General features: G+C 33.8%; 1 pseudogene; it reads left to right on the plus strand.

Annotated features, from left to right (window-relative positions):
- The first annotated feature begins 6,075 nt into the window (after window positions 1-6,075).
- Window positions 6,076-23,074, plus strand: part of LOC122907479 — a 189,022-nt pseudogene continuing 172,023 nt past the window's right edge.

Here is a 23,074-nt window from a genome sequence, read left to right on the forward strand (position 1 = left end):
TCTTACATTATTTAATTAATTTACAGTGTGATTATACTCACATATAATTTATCACATTGATTTTCAATAGAAACGTTTGTAAGTAAACACTCTTTCTTTCCACAGAGAAACAATGGTTTGCATATACTCAGCCATCACAATATTTAAATGTATCTACAAAAAAGAAGCTCATGGATGAAACTTTGAAAGTCACTCATTGTAAATATGAAAACTTTAAATCATAGTTCATAAAACATAACAGAACTCTGAGAACCTTAAAATTACTTAATCAAAATTATTATACAGCTGTATCTAAATATCTTTGGTTGTTGTAGTCAACATTTCTTTACTCTTTGCTATCCACAATGCTCCAATAAACTCTTTCCATAATAGGAAAATTTTATAAAACCATCTTACAATAGCATGAAAATAATTTCTAAATTTCTTATTGTCACAAAAATATAGTCACAATTTTTTTTAAACTCCTTGTATATAAAATAGATAAGAGTAGGAGTGCTGTGGTGGTTATAGAAGTGAGGGAACAAGTGCATTAACAACTTGTCAATTCAGCCAGTCACCAAGAAACAGTTTAGAAACCCATCATCCATCACTGGGGGTCCTGGATGGTTCAGTGGTTAGGCATCTGCCTTTGGCTCAGGTCATGATCCCAGGGTCCTGGGATCGAGCCCCACATTGGACTCCCTGCTCAGCAGGGAGACTGCTTCTTCCTCTGCTTGCAGCTCCCCCTGCTTGTGCTCTCTCTCTCTGTCAAATAAACAAAATCTTAAAAAAAAAATCATCTAGCATGATGTTGGTGGTAAATAAATGTGTGGAGTTCAACTAAATAGTGATAGCTTGTTATGACTATATTGAATTGATAAAATATTATAATATACTGGGTTTATTACAATGTAATGTAAAAGAACATTTATCATAGTTCTCCTTTTCTTCGAACAAATTATTATTTGGGATTGTTGAAAGAATAAGGTAAAAAGTTAAACATACACACCCACACAGACATTTCATTCAGATACATTACCAGAGAAGAAGCCATTGAAATCTTTTTTATTGCTAAATGTAATACTGGAAACACTACCTATTTTCAGATTCATTATTCCTGGGTATGGATATTTTCAAAACTACAAGACAAGTTAGCCAAGGAAGCAATGGATAAGGAAGGTAAGGGGTTGACTGATTAGGCAGAGCAAACAGTCTAATTCTGTTCTAATTATTAGTCCAGAACCTTTAATGAGACAAATTTCATCTCTTAGCAAGAAACATGAGCTACATGGTTTTTTGTGGTGATCATATCAAATCGTATGTGACTAAATTTTAAGATTTGTGCCCCTTAGAATTTTTCAAGTGAGGTAACAAAAATAATTTATTTACAAAGTTAACTCAAAACAATTTTCTACGCTTGACTTATTTCGCTAAGCATGACACACTCTAGTTCCATTCACATTGTCGCAAATGGCAAGATTTCATTTCTTTTGATGGCTGCATAGTAGAAAGACAACTATCATATGATCTCCCTGATATGAGGAAGTGGTGATGTAACATGGGGGCTTAAGCGGGTAAGAGAAGAATAAATGAAACAAGATGGGATTGGGAGGGAGACAAACCATAAGTGACTCTTAATCTCACAAAACAAACTGAGGGTTGCTGGGGGGAGGGGGGTTGGGAGAGGGGGGTGGGGTTATGGACATTGGGGAGGGTATGTGCTATGTGAGTGCTGTGAAGTATGTAAACCTGGCGATTCACAGACCTGTACCCCGGGGGATAAAAATATATTATATGTTTATAAAAAAATAAAAAATGAAAGTATGCTGGCAAAAAAACCCCACACAATTTTCTAAAGCTATTCTGCAGCAATTTGCCAGAGTAACATATAAAAAATATTAGAAGTATTCTATTTTTAAAATGTATGTTTCTTCTTAATTTAAATATTAGGCATTGATGTTCAAAACTAATTGGACTTTAAATTGTCAATTATATTTCAAATTAATAATTTACCATTAAATAAAATATTCTTTAACAGTTTCTCTCTTTTTGATATTAATTCTTGGGCAGCTCACTCACTACGTCTCATCCAATGATTCTCACTTTGCATCAGTTATTTGGCATTGTTGTCCCTGTGGTAATTCATTTGAAGTCTCCAGTAATAAAAGAAGCAAACTGGGTTCAGCTACCTCATTTTCCATTGACAGAAACAGAACTTTTATGAAAGACTTTAAATACATGGCTTAAAACAAAAATAGATTGCTATATTATCTTCATCAAACTAAAAAAATTCTAAATATACAAATTCCCTCCCTGAAAAAAATCTGTTTAAATAACATTTACCTCTAAGTATGTTTCTTTTCTCAAGCACAAATTGATTACAATTACAGTATCTTTTCATTCCAGTTATATGTTTAAAAATAGAGGGAAGGCCATGCTTTGTCAATCAAAGCATCTTTTAGGTCACAGCCCATGGTTCTTATTCCTAGTTTCTCAAATATAGGATTAGAGTGCAGCAGTGCATTTAACTGGAATTTAGATATTCCAATATTCTTTCTTCGGAGTGGTTTGAATTCCTGACAAATGAATGGTCTGTTGTTTTAAAGCCATAATCAATATAGGAAGTGCTAGTTTAAGAAAAAGATACTGAAAGTAAAGAAAAGCAAATTACTAAGTGACCTATTCACTTTTGAAAGCACATGACTTTCAAAAGTGTAAGACCACTGGCTTTATGGAACGTTCTCTAGAATATATCACATCCTGGATCACAAAGCAGGTCTCAAATGCTATCAAAAGATTGGGATCATTTCCTGCATATTTTCAGATTGCAATGCTCTGAAGTTAGAACTCAATCACAAGAGGAAATTAGGAAAGATCCCATATATATGGAGACTAAAGAGCATCCTTCTAAAGAATGAATGGATCAACCAGGAAATTAAAGAAGAATTGAAAAAAATTCATGGAAACAAATGATAAGGAAAACACAATGGTTCAAAATCTATGGGACATAGCGAAAGCAGTCCTGAGAGGAAAATATATAGTGATATAAGCCTTTCTCAAGAAATAAGAAAGGTCTCAAATACACAAACTAAACCTACATCTAAAGAAGCTGGAGAAAGAACAGCTAAGAAAGCCTAAACCCAGCAGGAGAAGAGAAATCATAAAGATCAGAGCAGAAATCAATGAAACAGAAACCAAAAATCAATAAACAAATCAATGAAACTAGGAGCTGGTTCTTTGAAAGAATTAATAAGATTGATAAACTCCTGGCCAGACTTCGAAAAAAAAAAAGAGAGAGAGAGAGAGAAAGGACCCAAATTAATAAAATCATGAATGAAAGAGGAGAGATCACAACCAACACCAAAGTAATACAAACAATTATAAGAATATATTATGAGCAACTCTATGCCAGCAAATTTGACAATCTGGAAGAAATGGATGCATTCCTAGAGACACATAAACTATCACAACTGAAAGAGGAAGACAGAGAAAACCTGAACAGACCAATTACCAGTAAGGAGATTGAAAGAGTCATCAAAAATCTCCAAACAAACAAATTCCCAGGGCCAGATGGCTTCCCAGGGGAATTCTACCAAACATTTAAAGAAGAACAAATTCCTATTCTCCTGAAACTGTTAAAAAAAATACAAAAAAGGGCCATCTGTACCCCAATGTTTATAGCAGCAATGGCCACAGTCGCCAAACTATGGAAAGAACCAAGATGCCCTTCAACGGATGAATGGATAAGAAAGATGTGATCCATATACACTATGGAGTATTATGCCTCCATCAGAAAGGATGAATACCCAACTTTTGTAGCAACATGGACGGGACTGGAAGAGATTATGCTGAGTGAAATCAGTCAAGCAGAGAGAGTCAATTATCATATGGTTTCACTTATTTGTGGAGCATAACAAATAGCATGGAGGACAAGGGGCGTTAGAGAGGAGTAGGGAATTTGGGTAAATTGGAAGGGGAGGTGAACCGTGAGAGACTATGGACTCTGAAAAACAGTCTGGGGGGTTTGAAGTGGCGGGGGGGTGGGAGGTTGGGATACCAGGTGGTGGGTATTATAGAGGGCATGGCTTGCATGGAGCACTGGGTGTGGTGAAAAAATAATGAATAATGTTTTTCTGAAAATAAATAAATTGGGAAAACAAACAAACTAACAAACAAACAAAAACAATGGAAGGAAAACTTCCAAACTCATTTTATGAGGCCAAAACCTCAAAAACCTCTGGTTTTTGATCCCAAAACCAGACAAGGATCCCTACAAAATAGAGAAAAACAGACCAATATCCTTGATAAACACAGATGTGAAGATTCTCACCAAAATACTAGCCAATAGGATCCAAAAATACATTAAAAGGATTATTCACCATGACCAAGTGGGATTTATTCCAGGGCTGCAAGTTTGGTTCAACATCCGCAAATCAATCAACGTGATACACTACATTAATAAAAGAAAGAACAAGAACCATATGATACTCTCAATAGATGCTGAAAAAGCATTTGACAAAGTACAACACCCTTTCCTGATCAAAACTCTTCAGAGTGTAGGGATAGAGAGTACATACCTCAATATCATCAAAGCCATCTATGAAAAACCCAGCACAAATATTCTCACTGGAGAATAAATGAGAAGTTTTCCACTAAGGTCAGGAACATGGCAGGGATGTCATTATCACCACGGCTATTCAACATAGTACTAGAAGTCCTAGCCTCAGCAATCAGACAACAAAAAGAAATTAAAGGCATCCAAATTGGCAAAGAAGAAGTCAAACTATCACTCTTTGCAGATGATATGTTACTATATGTGGGAAACCCAAAAGACTCCACTCCAAATCTGCTAGAACTTGTACAGGAATTCGGTAAAGTGTCAGGATATAAAATCAATGCACAATAATCAGTTGCATTTCTTTACTCCAACAACAAGACAGAAGAAAGAGAAATTAAGGAGTCCATCCCATTTACAATTGCACCCAAAACCATAAGATACCTAGGGATACACCTAACCAAAGAGACAAAAAAATCTATACTCAGAAAAGTATAAAGTACTCATGAAAGAAACTGAGGAAGACACAAAGAAATGGAAAAATATTCCATGCTCCTGGATTGAAAGAACAATTGTTGTGAAAATGTCTATGCTATCTAAAGCAATCTACACATTTAATGCAATCCCTATCAAAATCCCATCCATTTTTTTCAAAGAAATAGAACAAATAATCCTAAAATTTATCTGGAACTAGAAAAGACCTCGAATAGCCAGAGGAATATTGAAAAAGAAAGCCAAAGCTGTGGCATCACGATTCCAGACTTCAAGCTTTATTACAAATCTGTCATCATCAAGACAGTATGGTACTGTCACAAAAACAGACACATAGATCAATGGAACAGAATAGAGAGCTCAGAAATAGACCCTCAACTCTATGGCCAACTAATGTTTGACAAAGCAGGAAAGAATGTCCAGTGGAAAAAAGAGAGCCTCTTCAACAAATGGTGTTGGGAAAACTGGACAACCACATGCAGAAAAATGAAACTGGACTACTTCCTTTCACCACACATGAAAATAGACTCAAAATGGATAAAGGACCTCAATGTGAAAAAGGAATCCATACAAATCCTTGAGCGGAACTCAGACAGCAACCTCTTTGACCTCAGCCACAGCAACCTCTTTTTAGGAACATCGCCAAAGGCAAGGGAAGCAAGGGCAAAAAAGAACTATTGGGACTTCATCAAGATCAAAAGCTTTTGCACAGCAAAGGAAACAGTTAACAAAACCAAAAGACAACTGACAGAATGGGAGAAGATATTTGCAAAGGACATATCAAATAAAGGGCTAGTATCTTAAATCTATATATAAAGAGCTTATCAAACTCAATACCCAAAGAACAAATAATCCAATCAAGAAATGGGCAGAGGACATGAACAGAAATTTCTGCAAAGAAGACATCCACATAGCCAACAAACACATGAAAAAGTGCTCCATATCACTCAGCATCAGGGAAAACAAATCAAAACCACCATGAGGTATCACCTCACACCAGTCAGAATGGCTAAAATGAACAAGTCAGGAAATGACAGATGCTGGCGAGGATGCGGGGAAAGGGTAATCCTCCTACACTGTTGGTGGGAATGCAAGCTGGTACAACCACTCTGGAAAACAGCATGGAGGTTCCTCAAAAAGCTGAAAACAGGGAGCCTGGGTGACTCAGTCGGTTAAGCCGCTGCCTTCGGCTCAGGTCATGATCTCAGGGTCCTGGGATCGAGTCCCGCATCGGGCTCTCTGCTCAGCAGGGAGCCTGCTTCCCTCTCTCTGTCTCTGCCTGCCTCTCCATCTACTTGTGATTTCTCTCTGTCAAATAAATAAATAAAATCTTTTAAAAAAAAAAAAAAAAGCTGAAAACAGCATTACCCTATGACCCACCAATTGCACTACTGGGTTTTTACCCTAAAGATACAAACGCAGTGATCCAAAGGGGTGTGTGTACTTGAATGTTTATAGCAGCAATGTCCACAATAGCCAAACTAGGAAAAGAACCTAGATATCCATCAACAGATGGATGAATAAAGAATAGACACACACACACACACACACACACACACACACACACACTGGAATACTATGCAGCCATCAAAATTGAAATTTGCCATTTTCGACAACATGGATGGAACTATAGGGTATTATGCTTAGCAAAATAAGTCAATCAGAGAAAGACAATTAGACAATTATCATATGGTCTCCCTGATATGAGGAAGTTGAGAGGCAAAGTGGGGGGGCTGGGGGGTAGAAAAGAATAAATGAAACCAGATGGAATCGGGAGGGAGATAAACCATAAGAGACTCTTTTTTTTTTTTTAAAGATTTTATTTATTTGACAGAGAAAGATCACAAGTAGGCAGAGAGGCAGGCAGAGAGAGAGAGGAGGAAGCAGGCTCCCTGCTGAGCAGAGAGCCCGATGCGGGACTCGATCCCAGGACCCTGAGATCATGACCTGAGCTGAAGGCAGCGGCTTAACCCACTGAGCCACCCAGGCTCCCAACCATAAGAGACTCTTAATCTCACAAAACAAACTGAGGGTTGCCAGGGGAATGGGATAGGGAGAGGGTGTTGGGGTTATGAACATTGGGAAAGGTAAGTGCTATGAAGTGTGTAAACCTGGAGACTCACAGACCTGTACCCCTTGGGCTAATAATACATTATATGTTAATAAAAATCAAAAATTAAAAAAAAAAAGACCACTGGCTTTGTAAGAGGCACCATGCACCAATGAGAAAATAGCTCAGCAAGGTTGTATTAGGAAATCCTTGAATTTCTCATTGAAGTAAACTCAAATATGTATGTTTATTATAGCTGAGTAGAAAGTGTAAAGATTTTTAAATATTGCCTAATGTAAATATTAAAGACTAATTTATTAAATTGAGAACAAAATCTTAATTTTTCAATTTATTAATAGTAAAATCATTAAAAATTCTACTAGGATTTCGTAGTAAAAACAAAAACATTTCTTTTAGTCATGTGACACACATATACTCAAACATGCACTGTTACTTTTATATTCAGACTTATAAGACAGGATGGTCTCATATGTTTGGTAACCAGCATGAAAATTTTGGAATGATGGATCCAGAATGACATAGTAAGGATGAGGCAGATAAAGAAATATTGTGCAGGCTAATCCCATAAATGTAGCCTAGAAAACAAGAACAATCTAATGTTGTAATTTAGTCTACCATTAGCACTAGTCTAGAATCAGCAGCCTTCAAAATGTGACTACAATTACATGGATATTACATGAATATATTATAACAAGAAGGAATTCAGACAAAATTCTTAATCTGTTCCTAATTTTCTAAATTTTTAGTTTTCAATGAGGACATCTGCTTAAAGAAAATAGTATTTCCAAAGAGTGAATTGGGATGAGATTAAGTTCTAGTCCAAGCCACCACATATTTCTTAAGTTTCCTTACACTGTTCCACTCTTAAAGGAAGAGTAGAATACATGAGTAGGAAGAGGACCAGAATGCTTACACACTAGGCTTACATGACAATATGGTTGGGTAAAAAAAGAAGACATCAACCCAAGATAACGTAAGCATACTTAAATTCTCCATGAGACTTTTGTGATTGAGGTCCTACTGGGAACAAAAGACACTCAGAGAATGGTAGGAATGTGCATTTACCATACCAACAGTTAAAGAAGATAAGTTATGATTATCTTAAAATACAGAAAGCTTATTCAAAGTAGGCCAGATTAATTAAAGAAAATAAAACATATAACTAGTTAGTCAAAAAACCTCAATTTGATGAAGTCTTAATAAGGGAAGCATCATAATTTGTAACAGACTTAATATTTTTGAAGTTAATTTATATAAATACTACTATCATGACTTCCACTCAATATTACCCTGAAAGACCAAGCCAAAGCAAAACAATGACTAGGACATTACTAGTATACTATTAATAACTTTTAAAAAGTCTAACAAAAAATTATAGGAGAAAATCTATGTTTTAGCAATCACGACAACATCTACAAAATTTGCAAGGATAATTTTATAAGATTTGTACTAGAACATAATAAAGAAAAGTATGAATATATTACTAAAGGACACAGGGAGATATATAAGAAGTTCATGGAAGAATGTACTGAATATTATACAAAAAATAATTCTCTGTATCACTTAGGATTAAATTTGATGGTATATGACATATATATGTGTTCACAATAACATAACAAAATCAGAGTTTATTTTATTCATTCAAAATTTTTGGACAAAGCCTATGTGGGTTAGTAAAGCTGCTCCATGAAAAGATCTGTCCCAGTTTCCTTCTATCTTTCTCTTGTATTAATCTTTGCTTAAGCATATTTTGAAAATAAACAGAATCTTTTTGAGGACTGGTTGTTGGTTATGTAAATGTAGGTTAGAAATATCAGTAACTCCAAATTGTTTCATAATCACTTTGAAGGACAGAGTTGTCATCAACTGAGACAGGATGCTGGGTCATGGCAGGGTAGGTCAAGAGTTCATTTTGACATTCTATTAAGCAAAGTTTGGATGGATGGAGGTCATGATTATATAGATGTCATTTAAAGTCTGTACAGAAATTTAACTCCAAGGGAATACATGCAAAAGAAGGAAGGATTAAGAATGGAGCCCTGAAACAGTCTAGCAATATATGTTTATACAGAAGAGAAGAACTAATACAAGTATTTTTTTAAAAGTATCCATTGAATTGAAAGGAAAATTAAGAGAATAATGACCTGAAGAAGAAATGAAAAGGACAGATTGAGGGACTGTGTCAAATGTTTCTGAGATACTACGCAAAAAGTAAGGATTAAGAATTGACTTTTGGTTTTAGTAGTATTAATTGATATTTTTATATATTACACAGTATTTGTAATGTGGTGGAGTTAGAAAAGTTAGAAAGATTGATTTGAACTAGGCAGGAATGGGGAAATAATTGATGCTTTTTTTTTTTTTTAAAGATTTTATTTATTTATTTGAGAGAGAGAGACAGTGAGAGAGAGCATGAGAAAGGAGAAGGTCAGAGAGCGAAGCAGACTCCCCATGGAGCTGGGAGCCTGATGTGGGACTCGATCCCGGGACTCCAGGATCACGAACTGAGCCGAAGGCAGTCGTCCAACCAACTGAGCCACCCAGGCGTCCAATAATTGATGCTTTTAAATATTACATAATTATTTTATCTTTTGAAGTATGTTTTGCTCAAAGGAAATCAAATAATTACAACTATAGCTGGGGGAAAATATATATAGTTTCTAGTAAAAACTAACCTTGTAATGTTGTAGCGAAAAAGAGTGCTTTTTTCATGGATGTCCTAATGCAGATGAAAGTAGCTAGAACCTAGGGCCATTATGGAAGGGTTTGATTTTGATTAGAGTGTAAGTAGTTTTTAGGTTATCAGCTGGGAACATGGCATAGTTGTATTGGTGTTAATCATTGGATGGTTCCATTCTGGTTGCTGATGTTCATTCCAACAACTTCTCTCTCCTGCCTTCCTAGCAAAAAAAGAAGAAGAAGAAGAAGAAGAAGAAGAAGAAGAAGAAGAAGAAGAAGAAGAAGTAGTAGTAGTAGTAGTAGTAGTAGTAATGATGAGGAAGCAGTAGAACCCACATCAAGAAAATTATCCCAGGGGCACCTGAGTGGCTCAGTGGGTTAAGCCTCTGCCTTCAGCTCAGGTCATGATCTCAGAGTCATGGGATCAAGCCCCACATTGGGCTCTCTGTTCAGCAGAGAGCCTGCTTCTTCCTCTCTCTCTCTGCCTACCTCTCTGTCTACTTGTGATCTCTGTCTGTCAAGTAAATAAATAAAATCTTTAAAACAAAAAAGAAAAAAAAGAAAGAAAATTATCCCAGATATTTTCAGTGGAATTTCATTTACTAATCACTGGCTACCATTTATCTGACACTGACAAATGTTTTGCCTTTTCTTTTTAGCTGAGTATATTATTGCACTGAACAAAATGGTGGGCTTTTAGCAAGGTTGAAAGAAGAATGGAATTTGTATAGGTAAGTATCAGTGTCTTTTACACTCAATGCGTAGCTCAACATAATCTTTCACAGAACCTGATAAGTTGGAGTTAAATTCATGTCAACATGAAAATTGAAAAAAAAAATCGAGAAGTTTGATAAAAAGAAGACAACAAAAAGAAATTTCTAATGTCTGGATAATGAAACATCAGCAAGCAACTGCAATTAAATGAGAAGTGGTTCCAAAATGAGCACTTTTATTAATGTGAAAGCATAAAGTCCAGAAAGAGATTTAATATATAATGTAACCAAGATAGCTGTAGCCTTCTCTTCAACTTGACTACACAGATTTCTTCTCAACTCTAGGCTCCTGACCTACTTTTTCTCATAATGTTTATGTTAGAAAACTTAAAATTGTAAATACTTTCTTTGCTCCTTGAGATGTAAACATTTCCCAGTTGTTTTTTCTATCTCTCTCTCTTTTCTCTTTTGTTTTTCTTCCAAATTTCACAACCAAGGAATGCCTTTCTCAAGAACTTGGGAGGTATCCTTCTGAAGTGTATTCATCAAGAAAGCTACAGCTCCTATTGCTCAGTCTCTGTGGGAGGATAAGAGCCTTATTTCAATAAGCACCAATTAGCAAGCATATTGACCTAATTACATTGACAAATCTTTCTCTAGTTCTTTTCCACTAGCTCAACCGAGGGCTTAAAAACTTACGCCTTGGGGCGCCTGGGTGGCTCAGTGGGTTGAGCCGCTGCCTTCGGCTCAGGTCATGATCTCAGGATCCTGGGATCGAGTCCCGCATCGGGCTCTCTGCTCAGCGGGGAGCCTGTTTCCTCCTCTCTCTCTCTGCCTGCCTCTCTGCCTACTTGTGATCTCTCTCTGTCAAATAAATAAATAAAATCTTTAAAAAAAAAAAAAAAAACTTACGCCTTTTGTTTCAGTGGAGGTTGGATTCAATTTCTCTCCCTATTCCCTTACCCCCTTTTCCAAATAAGCCTCCCTCTTTAAGCATTCCTTGCCTGAATAACTTCTACAGTGTAATTTTTCTTTGACAAATGAAATTATGTATAATGGTATTATCAATCTATAGGGAAATGATTTTTTATTCATAAAATTACCTGAGAAGACTAGATATCTATTTGGGGAAAGTGATCTTATTTCACACTGTTTGCAAAAATAAAATCAAATTAATTAAAAAATAAAGATTTGGAAAAATGTAAACTATAAAAAGATAGGATAATGCATACATTATTTTATTCATGAGAATACTTTTTGTGTGTTTTATTTGTTCTGGGGTCTAGTAATAATAGTAGGAATTTGTAAACATGAGAGATGTTATTTACCTCTGCTCTCATAAAAACATAAAAAAATGATCAATTTGACTAAAGAAAACCAACAAATCAAATAATCAATACTTCTATACTTCAAAAGATATTATACAAATAGAATAAATATAACTGAAAACCTAGAAGAAAGTATGTCCAACAAATATATGAAAGTTCTATACCGAATGTATCAAATATTTCCGCAAAACAAAAAAGGAAACAAAATCCTTAAAGGAAGTTAAGCAAAATATATGAATGAGTGGTTTGTAGAAATGCATATTGGTTTCAAAATATATTAAAAAAGAAGCCCAGGCATGTCTCTTTTTCATGGCACCTCAGATGCAACAGGGGGGCTTTAGGATAAAGCTTTCCCATCTACTGGCTGCCAGAAACTCATTGAAGTGGATTATGAACACAAAATTAGAAGCTATGGCCACAGAAGGTTGCTGCTAAGGCTGTAGGTGAAGAATGGAAGGTTATGTGGTCAAATCATTGGTGGCAATAAAAAACAAGTCTTCCTCATGAAGCAGAGTGTCCTGATCCATGACCACGTTCACCTCCTGCTGAGTAAGGGGCATGCCTGCTACAGACCATGAAGGACTGGAGAAAGAAAGCACATATCTTCTCAGGGTTTCCATGGAGATGCTATTCTCAGTGTTCTCAACTTGGCCACTGTAAAAAAGGGGAGAAGGACGTTCCTGGACTCATCGATACTATTGTGCCTCATAGCTTGGGGTCCCAAAGAGCTAGCAGAATCCACAAATTTTTCAGTCTCTCTTAAGAAGATGATGTCTGACAGTATGTTGTGAGGATGCCCTAAACAAAAAAGTCCAAGATTCAGCATCTTGTTACTCCACTTGTCCACCAATGAAAACGATGGTATAATGCTCTGCAAAAACAGAGTACTAAGAAAAATAAGGAAGAAGCTACAGAGTATGCTAAACTTTTGGCCAGAAGAATGATAGAGGCCAAAGAAAAACACCAGGGACAGAATGCTGAGAGACAGAGGCTTTCCTCTCTGAGAGTTTCTACCTCTGAGCCTGAATTCAGTAAAAAATGTGATTTTCTAAAGGCAACAAATAAATAAAATCAGACAGGAAAAAAAAAAGCCCATGTCATTTAATTAAAAAATGCAAGCATATACAAAGTAAAGAAAAATTTATATCCTTCAAACTGTAATTAGTATCACACTCAAAAGTTTGGAAAACATTTATTATTAATATATAATGTGAATAAAAATTATCACAGTAATATGTGGGTATAATTTATCCTCAACCATATAAAATCCTGTAAGACAGCAATGCCACTTCTTAGCATTTAACTTACATGAGTGCACCAAACTTAAGCATGGATGCATAAGAAAACACTGCAGTGTTGTTTGTGGCAGAGGAAATAAAAAAGAAAAGAGCAGTTGGGGATTGAAAAAGTAAACTGTATACGACTGAATACGACATAGCAATGAAAAACTATACCAGAATATAAGGGATAGAAATGACTTATTATAATGTTGCAAAACAACAAACAGGACAATTAAATTCTAGACACATTTAGAGTACACCACCATATATAAACATACATATGAAAAATACTAATATATATTTTCATAGAGCCTATAAAAATTTGAGAATCGGAAGAAAGAAAAACATTGAAATAAAAAATGTAAAACTGGTTATTTGAGCTTGGGAACCTGTTCAAGGGGACACTAATCTTATTTTTAATGTTTAAATTTTTACAAGGACAATGTAGTCCGGCGTTATTTGGTAAGTAAAGTAATGAATAAAATAGAAAATAATTTTTAAATGTGCCAGAAATAATAATAATGTTTCAAAATGTGATATCATGATTAAATTGCTGGCATCAAAGTAGAATACTAAAAAAATGTTTGAAGCTTCTCAGAGAAATCCACATTTTAAAATAAATTTATATTCATATAAAATATTAAAGAGCAGTTACAAAAGAGCATTGACAATAGAAATATTCATCTTAATGCTTCAAGATATCTTGGGATAGGTGTTCATTAACCATTTGGTTTTGAAATTCCTGACATTAATTCTTAACTTCATTCTGCCGTGCAATCAGTGTGATCAAGAGAAAGGTATTTACTACCCTCATGAGAAACTTGGGGAAATAAATCATTTCCATTGAATATGGTTCTTATGTGGTTTAAATTCTTTCAACTATATGAAAAGCTTAAGAAAATACCTTAGACATAGTAACCATTCAATAAGTATTAGCTATTATTATTTCCTAAAACACATGACATAGAAGAAAAAAGTGGCCGTGTCCTGAAGATGCACTCCAGTAAAATCACAGGGCTGATATTTTTAGGTTTTATCTGAACAAAAAGAACCAGGCATGGTTTGACAAAAATTATAAAAATAATATTTGTTTTTCCTTTTGCATGTAATTGCAAATGGCAAAAATATTATCTCTGCCTCTTATGATACCCTTCCTCCCTCCATTCCTACATCTATCACCAGACAAAATATGTTTCAACTTTCTAAGTTATATAACTATAGGAAAAACAACACAAGAAAGAGGTGGTTTAAAACTTCACATTTTCTACTGATTAATCCACAAAATAACTTATTTTGTTCAGCCAGCTAAACTTGAGAATAGTAAAAGTCTTTTTAAGGTAATTAAAAAACAAAAAAAACATTTTTATTTTAATGCAACTATATAATTATCACTTGAAATCATCATAATATTATTCCAAGAAATATGAAAATGTGGCTTTAGAAAATAAATTTGATCATGATATTTTAATATTCTCTATTACCCAAGATTTGGAATTTTGACTAAAATGCATTTCTATTTATTCATAAGATTCATAATAATATAAAACACACATTCTTATGGGTAATGTATGATCTAAACTTAGAAGTAATTTTTAAACTATAGTTCACAATAGTAGTAATTACAAACATTTTAATTAAAATTAGTATGGAAAATATTCAAAAAAGATGTTGAATATTAGCTTTGCTTTTTAAATTTTTTCTATCTATAGTAAAATAATATGGTAATGTTTAACTTAGCAGGTGGTAAAGAATCTACTTTATTAAAAAACTATAGAAATTTTCCCAAAATATGAGCAGGGTACTCCCATTCAGAACAGCATTTGTTATTTCCTTTCAAAATATGCTCATTTTGCATATAATTTAGTCACATTGTTTAAACTTTGCACAGCAAATTGCACTGCATCTATAATTCTCCCTTTTCATTGTTTATAAGTGTTTAAAATACATCCAATTCACTCTAAGTTTCCTACTAAAACTACAGTTCATTGTCTCAAATACTTTCTTATTTGAGTTTTATATTATAAGAGCCTTTGTTGCAATTTAGCAGTGATGAAACAGAAAGGCTTTGCACTTACAGGAAACCTATTGCTGGAAATGATGTTCCACTTGTCACTTCAAAAAACTTCAAGGGTTTCTCTTTTTCAGTATTTAAATGCTATATACTTTAATTTAGGATGATTTATTTAGATGACTCTTGAGTTCTCAGTTACTATGGAATCTGCTCTAGAAGTAAAACAAACAAAATTACCCAGAAAATACACCTTAGAATCATTTCCCTTTTTCCTTTGAATGTTTTCATTAACTAGACATTCCTTTCACATTGAAAAACACATCTTAAACCTTTAAATGAGAAATAATCAATGGATGGACAATTATATTTATTGATAGGATTTGGGATTTAAAAGCAGGAGAAATGAGTTCAAATACTATCGCTATACTAATAGCTCTGTATCATTAGGAGAAGTCTATATCCTTAATTTTTTCTTCATTTATAAAATCAAGATTGGGATAATTTTATTTTATATGTATTCAGCCATTATTTTTTAATTTCCAGCTATGTGCCATTCAATTTTCTGGATGTTGCAGACATACCATTAAACAAAACAAAATACTTGTTCTCAAAAATCTTAAGTCATTTGGCAGGATTGGGGTAGAGAGAGACCAAATGAATAAAATAAAAAAGTAAATGTGTGTGAGGGTACCTCAAATGTTTACATTATCCATATAAACTGGAGCTTTTGAGACATGAATTTAATAATTCAAAAAGAAGTGGTAATACTGTTTTTACTAGGAGAAATTTTTTTCTTGATATTCTTACAGACACTGTTGTTTCTATATCTGATTAAAGATTAACTTTTGAAATTTGTTTTCAAGTTAAAAATGTTTATGAATTTTCTAGCTATAAATCTGCTTCACATATATATTATACCTGATTTTTATTAATTTGTTTCATAAGACATTAGAATGGCTAAATTCTATAATAACTGAAAATTTTGTTTATGTTTTTCCCTATTTTTTTCTTTCCTTTTGTTATCCCTCAAATTTTATTATTATATACTTACAAAGACTGGTTTTACAATCGAGAAAGTTCAATATTAGGGGGTAGAATTTACAAGGACGTATCAGTCATCTTTATTGTAAGATTTGTGAATTTTATTCCAATGTGACATGTGGATATGTTTTCTCAAGTTTCTAAATTGATTACTTCTTTAGATTTAGGCCAGCAAATCCAAGTTATAAAGCAAATATTCACCATAAAGAAACAAAGGAAGCCATTTCGAACATTAAAAATATAGTTTTAATTAATTTATGTGTTTATCACAGTGGTAGAGTCTGAAATGAGAAAGAATATGTTACAGACTTTAATAAGATTTAGTGATCTTGAATAATATTGCTGAGAATAATTTCTAGGAATAAAAATCAGATTTCATCTACTTTTCAATTTTATTGAATATAAGTCCTATTTTTAATTATTGTTTTTACTTGTAAATAGACATGCAATTAGTGCTGTATGTGGAAAAGATGTTTTGGAAATTTAATCCAGTGTATTTTAGCTATTCTAAGTATGAACTATAGATTCACCTGGGATTCAAATACTGGTCCTGCGTTTTATTCTTACTAACTGTGTTACCTTGGACAAGTTGGAAATATTCTCAGTGCATCTGTTTCCTAACTTATTGAATGAGTACCTATCTCTTAAGGTTATTATAATAATTCCATGAACTCATCTACATAAGATACTAAGAGTATATTGGGCTTATCTTAGTACTTAGTAAACAAAACTATTTTCAAAGATGTTCTATTTATACCTAGGAAGCTCCAAAAAGCAGTTAGAGTCATGCTGTTACTTTACTGAAACAAGATTCCTGAAATTGGCAATTTTTTTTACATCTATCTCTATTATTCTACTGTCTCCAAAACATCACTTTATTACCCAATTGCATTATATCTAGAAATACAATTAGGTTTAATCATAGGAAAGTGCCAGTATTTGAACATTTTGCATACTCAGAAACAACAGTTTAAAATGACTCGATCTATGAATGATCCTCTAATTCTTCATTCTGGCTTCAACTCCCTGCTTCCCCATTCAATATGCCCATTATACTGCTGCCAAAGTAATATTTTTTAAGTATGATTTTCATCCTGTCAGTATTCTACTGAAGCTCCAAGAGATGGACAGGTGTCTCCTGATATTTTAAAAAATTCTTTGAATGTGGAACAAGATTCTTTATGATTTATCTTAAATTTAAATTTTCACATATATGCCAAAGTATTATTCTTATTTTAAGTCATGCTTCTTTTGCTCTACAGCCCCTGTTACTCCTTTACTCTGACTACTGGATTCCTAGGAAACTTTACTAATCTCAGGGACTCAATTCTAAAGAGAACTTTTTTTTTTTTTTTTTTTAAATGAATTTGAGTTGACACTGTCTCCTTTCATGAAACACCTTTCAGGGTTTTCCTTTCTCATACTGACTTAACAACTAACTAGCCTTAGCCATTGCAAGCTGTGAGAAGAGGTACTGGGAAGAACATATATGTAAATAGTATCTTTGCTTAACACTTAGGTATAGACACTCTAAAACTTTTTCATCAAGGTGTCTTAAAATCTTGCTACCAAGGATACATTTTGGTCCAATTAGCTTCTCACTGATTCCTGACTATTATATAACATTAATAGACAACACAGATATTAAATTGCTATAAATCATATGCATCAAAAACATATAGCTGTCCAATGCAAAAGGGTTATGAAATTTTACTTAGTGGACTCATACACACAGAACGTAATGAAGAATATTAACAATGATGACAGTTCCTAAATGGATAATGAGACGGAAGAACTATCTAAGTCTTCCAGATTCACATACTAGCTTCTTACATTAGGTTCTTTCTATTCTCCAACACTAATTTTATTACTATCAGTATTTTTAGCCTTGATAATGTTCTCTATTCTTGGACTATGCCAATGTTCTCTTTAATTTCATATATTTAGCCTTTCACAGTCCTCTATCTTAAATCCCTTCCTGTGACTTATAAAAATCTTACCTTCTTTAGGGCCACTAAAGGATCTGTGACCCAAGAGTAAATATTAATAGCACTCACTTTCAGACTCAAAAATTTCCTGTATAGGATGATAAATTACACAATTATAATGCATAAAATAATTGAAATTGCAGTAATATGTGCTACTCATGGGAGTTTTATATAAATTTCAAATTCCCATAATCTCATTATTTTTGAGTACAGTGAATTGATATAATTTTAAAATAATTAGTAAACAATTAATTTTTCACTTGCATGGAGATCAATTTTTCTCAAACTATCAATTGTTTTGTTTTATAATTTCAAGTCATGAATCTCATACTGCAAACCATTACAAATTATTAAAAATATTTTAAAAAGCTCTTAATAGAATATAATGTCTTCTGTGTCTTTTTAGAAATTATCTCACTTCAGTGTCCAACATGAGTTATATGACCAATGAAAATATTGCTATTTTTGTTTTTTAAAAATATTTAATTTATTTATTTGGAAAAAAGAGAGAGCACAAGAAGGAGAGAGAGAGAGAGAATATAAAGCAGACACTGAGGTTAGCACAGAGCCCAATACGGGACTCAGTCCCATGACCACAAGATTACTATCTGAGCCAAAACCAAGAGTTAGGAGCTTAACTGACTGAGCCACCCAGGCACCGTGAAAATGTTAAATAAACAGTAAATGAAGACATTTTTAATGGTTGTCATTTTTATTATTATAGTTTACTGATTATAAAATGGAGATTGTAGGAGATATAAAGATATTAAAAATACAACTTTAAATTGTGTATATTAAAAGAAATAATTATCTAATAAGGGAAACACACTCTGGTTAGCCTAACAAGTGAATAACTTTAGGTGATAATTTCTTATGTATAGCATACAACTATCATCAAATGGTTCTTCATATTCTGTGGTGAAGCATTTGCTTTATGAATTGAATCCTAGGTACTTTTGCCTTCCCAGTATCCATTACTCATCTTTCTGGAAATAGCATCACAAAACTGCTTTGGAAATAAGACTTTTCTCACAGACACAATCTTGCTAGTACAATTAACTTTCTTCCTGCTCCTTTTTAAGCCAAAACAGGTCAGTCATGTGAGTTCTCACTGAAATTTGAATGTTGAACAACCACACAGAACAGGAAATAGATAGCTCTGCATATTCTAAAGAAATTCTCCACTAATACTTGTTAATTAGATCCTACTGATGCCCTAGTTATTGCCATTTCTGACATAATGTTCTTCAAATCACACTTAAATTATTTGAGGTATTATATACCCATTCAATAAATTCACTATTTTCTTCTGTTAATAGGGTACACTTCTGTTGCTTGTCATTGAGGGATCTAAATTAGTATACCATAAAACAGAGATGTTTATCATCTAGCAAAGGAAATAGCCAATTTCACACATAGTTTAAATAGACAATTCGGTAAATAATCAAAGTAGGCTTTTAAATGTCCTAGTTAAGACCCTGGCCTCAAGCTAAACTGTCTGATTTTGAATCATGGATTAATCACTTATGAGCTATATGACCCAAACCTTACTGTCAATGGCTCAATCTCTACAAAACTCTAAAAAGGGTAATAATACTTTCTAGAGCTATTTTGAGGAGAAAGTGTGCTAGCAGATTTGAAGGCCTTTAAAGAAGTCCTGAATGTTATATGTAGCTAATAAACAGTAACTGTTTTTTTTTAAAAATAATTGTAAAGAATGGAAACACATCTATTGTGGAAGGGGGTTCAGGAACTTGTTAAGGTAGGTCACACTGATCTACCAGTACAAGGTAAATCTTAAAATCTGAAAAAAGTGAAGGCAATGATCCAGCCCTGAAATTCTACATTCCTGATCTGCAACTTCAATGCTAAATACCACTAGCTGCATATTAACAGATGTAAACAAAACCTGTGATAAAATCTCGGCAATATGAATGAGAATCATAATTTCCCCTTAGAGTTCTTTAGGAAGAGCTTGACAATTATGGAAGTACCAGAGTGTATCTCTTCTGAAACACAAACATATATATTTTCTTCTTATAATTTTCAACTGTACATCCGGGACGAAAATAAACATATTTCAATTCCTCCTTAACAGTGTTGTAATTCTATTTCATTTGAGGCCAAGATACAAAATATATTTGCATGTTTCCTAATCATACTTTTCATAGGAAATAAAAAATATTTCCTTTAATGAAAAATGTGCCAAAGTAATACTATTACAGAATTCTGATATTGCATAATATGCTTATAATTTGTTAAATTAGAATTATTTGTTATCCACGTGTTTTCATGAAAAAAAGATGACTTCTAACTGAAAGAAGGATGTGCTTAATTTGTTGAAAGGATATTGTAGATAACAAATTGTAACCAAGTTTCTGTAATGCTGGTGGTATGAAATAAAAAGTCTCCAATACCATTTATTCTGTTCATTATGTGTCAAAATAATTTTATCCTGTAAGCTTGAGAGATGAACACTATTATTTAGTTGAAATTCAAGATGCAAATCTTTGAAGTTTAAATTAGCTATAGTAATTGCAGTGTTTATTCAAAAGTGGCTGTAGTGAGTTCTGTTTCTACCTATGGAGAACTACCTCATATTTGACAAACTTCCTTCTGAGAAAAACTGATGTGTGCTGGATCAAATATTAATAACACACACACACACACGATACCTGATTTATAATAGTTGACTTATGAATTTTATTTTATTTTATTTATTTGACAGAGATAGAGAAAGATCACAAGTAGGCAGAGAGGCAGGCAGAGAGAGGGGGAAGCAGGCTCCCTGCTGAGCAAAGAGCCCAATGCGGGGCTCGATCCCAGAACCCTGAGATCATGACCTGAGCCGAAGGCAGAGGCTCAACCCACTGAGCCACCCAGGTGCCCCAGACTTATGAATTTTTTTATTTACAGTCCTTAAAAAGCGATGCACATTCAGTGGAGACTGTACTTTGGATTTTGAATTTTGCTCTTTTCCTGGGCTAGAAATATGTGGTAAATATTCTCTCATGATGCTAAGCAGCAGCAGGAAACCACAGCTCCCAGTCAGCCATGTGAGGGTAAAAACCCACACACTTACAATCATTTTGTACCCATACAAAATGGGTACCCAGCCATGCTGGTTTTGACTTACAGTATAGGAGTCAATAAATTACATGATATTTTCAACACCATATTATAAAATAGGCTTTGGGTTAGATGATGTTGCCCAGCTACAGGTTAATGTAATTGTTCAGAGCACATTTAAGTTAGGCTAGGCTAAGTTACAATGTTTGTAGAATAGATGAATTAAATGCATGTTTGATACTAAGAAACTAACTAAAACAAACTAATTAATAGATGAATTAAATGCATGTTAAATTCATGATACTTTCAATTTATAATGTGTTTATTGGGACATAATCTCATCATAAGTCAAAAATATCTATCTATCTATCTATCTATCTGTCTGTCTATCTATCTATCTATCTTTCTATCTATCCTCAAAGTTATTTGAGAGATAAAAACCCTCAGATTTGGGCATGGAATTATGAAGAGATAAGCATTAAATTCAGAGCCACTTTTCAACTTGAAGCAAATCAAAGTTGGTGGGTAGGAATCTGTGAATGAATCACAGCATTCTGTAGTTTCACTCTATAGCAGAGACAAAAATTGAAGTCCTTGTCACACCAACATAGGCTACACCCTAGGCTTTCAGTTGAGATCTGTAGGTCTAAGAACTAGAAATAATGGCAACTGGAAACGAATCAGGTCTTATAAATGATGTTCTCCAAACTCAAATTAATCTCTGACTGTATTAATATTATTTGCCTTCAACCTAAATTGCCCTGTGACTCTGAAGAGGTTAGAAGATATTTCAGCAACCTCAAAGGTTTCAGGTGACAAAAATTTGGGTTCAAGAAAATTATGCTTTCAGCCATGAAAAAAGAGCTAGTATTAGATGAGCAATCCACCCCAAATGATCAATCCAGATTAAGATCTGGATTAAATATATGAAATAACTGAGAGTCTCAGAGAAAATCGAAGCCACTTATGACTTAAGGGTCTAAGAACCCAGAGAAAACATTGGAGTACCACAATGACTTCCACATCCTACTTCACATTTTTGATCAAGGCTTTTGCTGATGTGTAGTTTAGAGAATAGAGAATATAGGTAAATGAGAAGGGGTAACTAAGACCTGCAGCAATCTGATAGGAGTTTGGAAAAAAAAAAAAAAAAGTTGGAATTTAGAGTTCCCAAGACAATTAGGACTTGAAGGGGCCTCCAGAAGTGTGACTAAAATTTCAAGTGCAATTTCATTTCAGGACTTGACTCCTATACTAGGGAGGTATAAGACAAACCTAAGAAAATAAGGGAAAAAAAAAAACAACAACAACAACAGTCAAAACACCGTCTTAGAGAATAAACCTTGAGCACAGATTTCAGCAGTCTTGCTGTTCTGAGGAGGCAGAATTTAGTTCATAGGTGGCAGATTCCAAGATTGCTGGTAATTCCAGAAACTTTCTTTCCAATGAGAAGCTGAAAGGGCTGACCTCTAGAAGAAAAGAAATTTCTAGAGGCAGAAAAAATAAATTGGCCAACACAAATAATCAAGACAGAGCATAAAACTTTTGTTAAATCTCATGATTATTTTCCATTATCCTATCATCCTACTAAAGCCTGAGAATTAATAACTTTTTATACAAAAAATACAACAGCCAATCAAAGTTCACTAGGATGGATGGAGGCAAGATGGTGGAAGAATAGGGGACGTCATTTCATCTGGTCCCTTGAATTTAGCTAGATAAATACCAAATCATTCTGAACACCTATGAATTAAGCCTGAGATGTAAGAAAAAAAATGGCTGGCATGATATATTCAGGGTACTAAATGAGAAAATATGCAGCCAAGAATACTTTATCCAGCAAGGCTGTCACTCAGAATGGAAAGAGA

Source organism: Neovison vison, chromosome 5 (assembly GCF_020171115.1).
Source record: "Neovison vison isolate M4711 chromosome 5, ASM_NN_V1, whole genome shotgun sequence".
In the NCBI taxonomy this organism is placed as follows: domain Eukaryota; kingdom Metazoa; phylum Chordata; class Mammalia; order Carnivora; family Mustelidae; genus Neogale; species Neogale vison.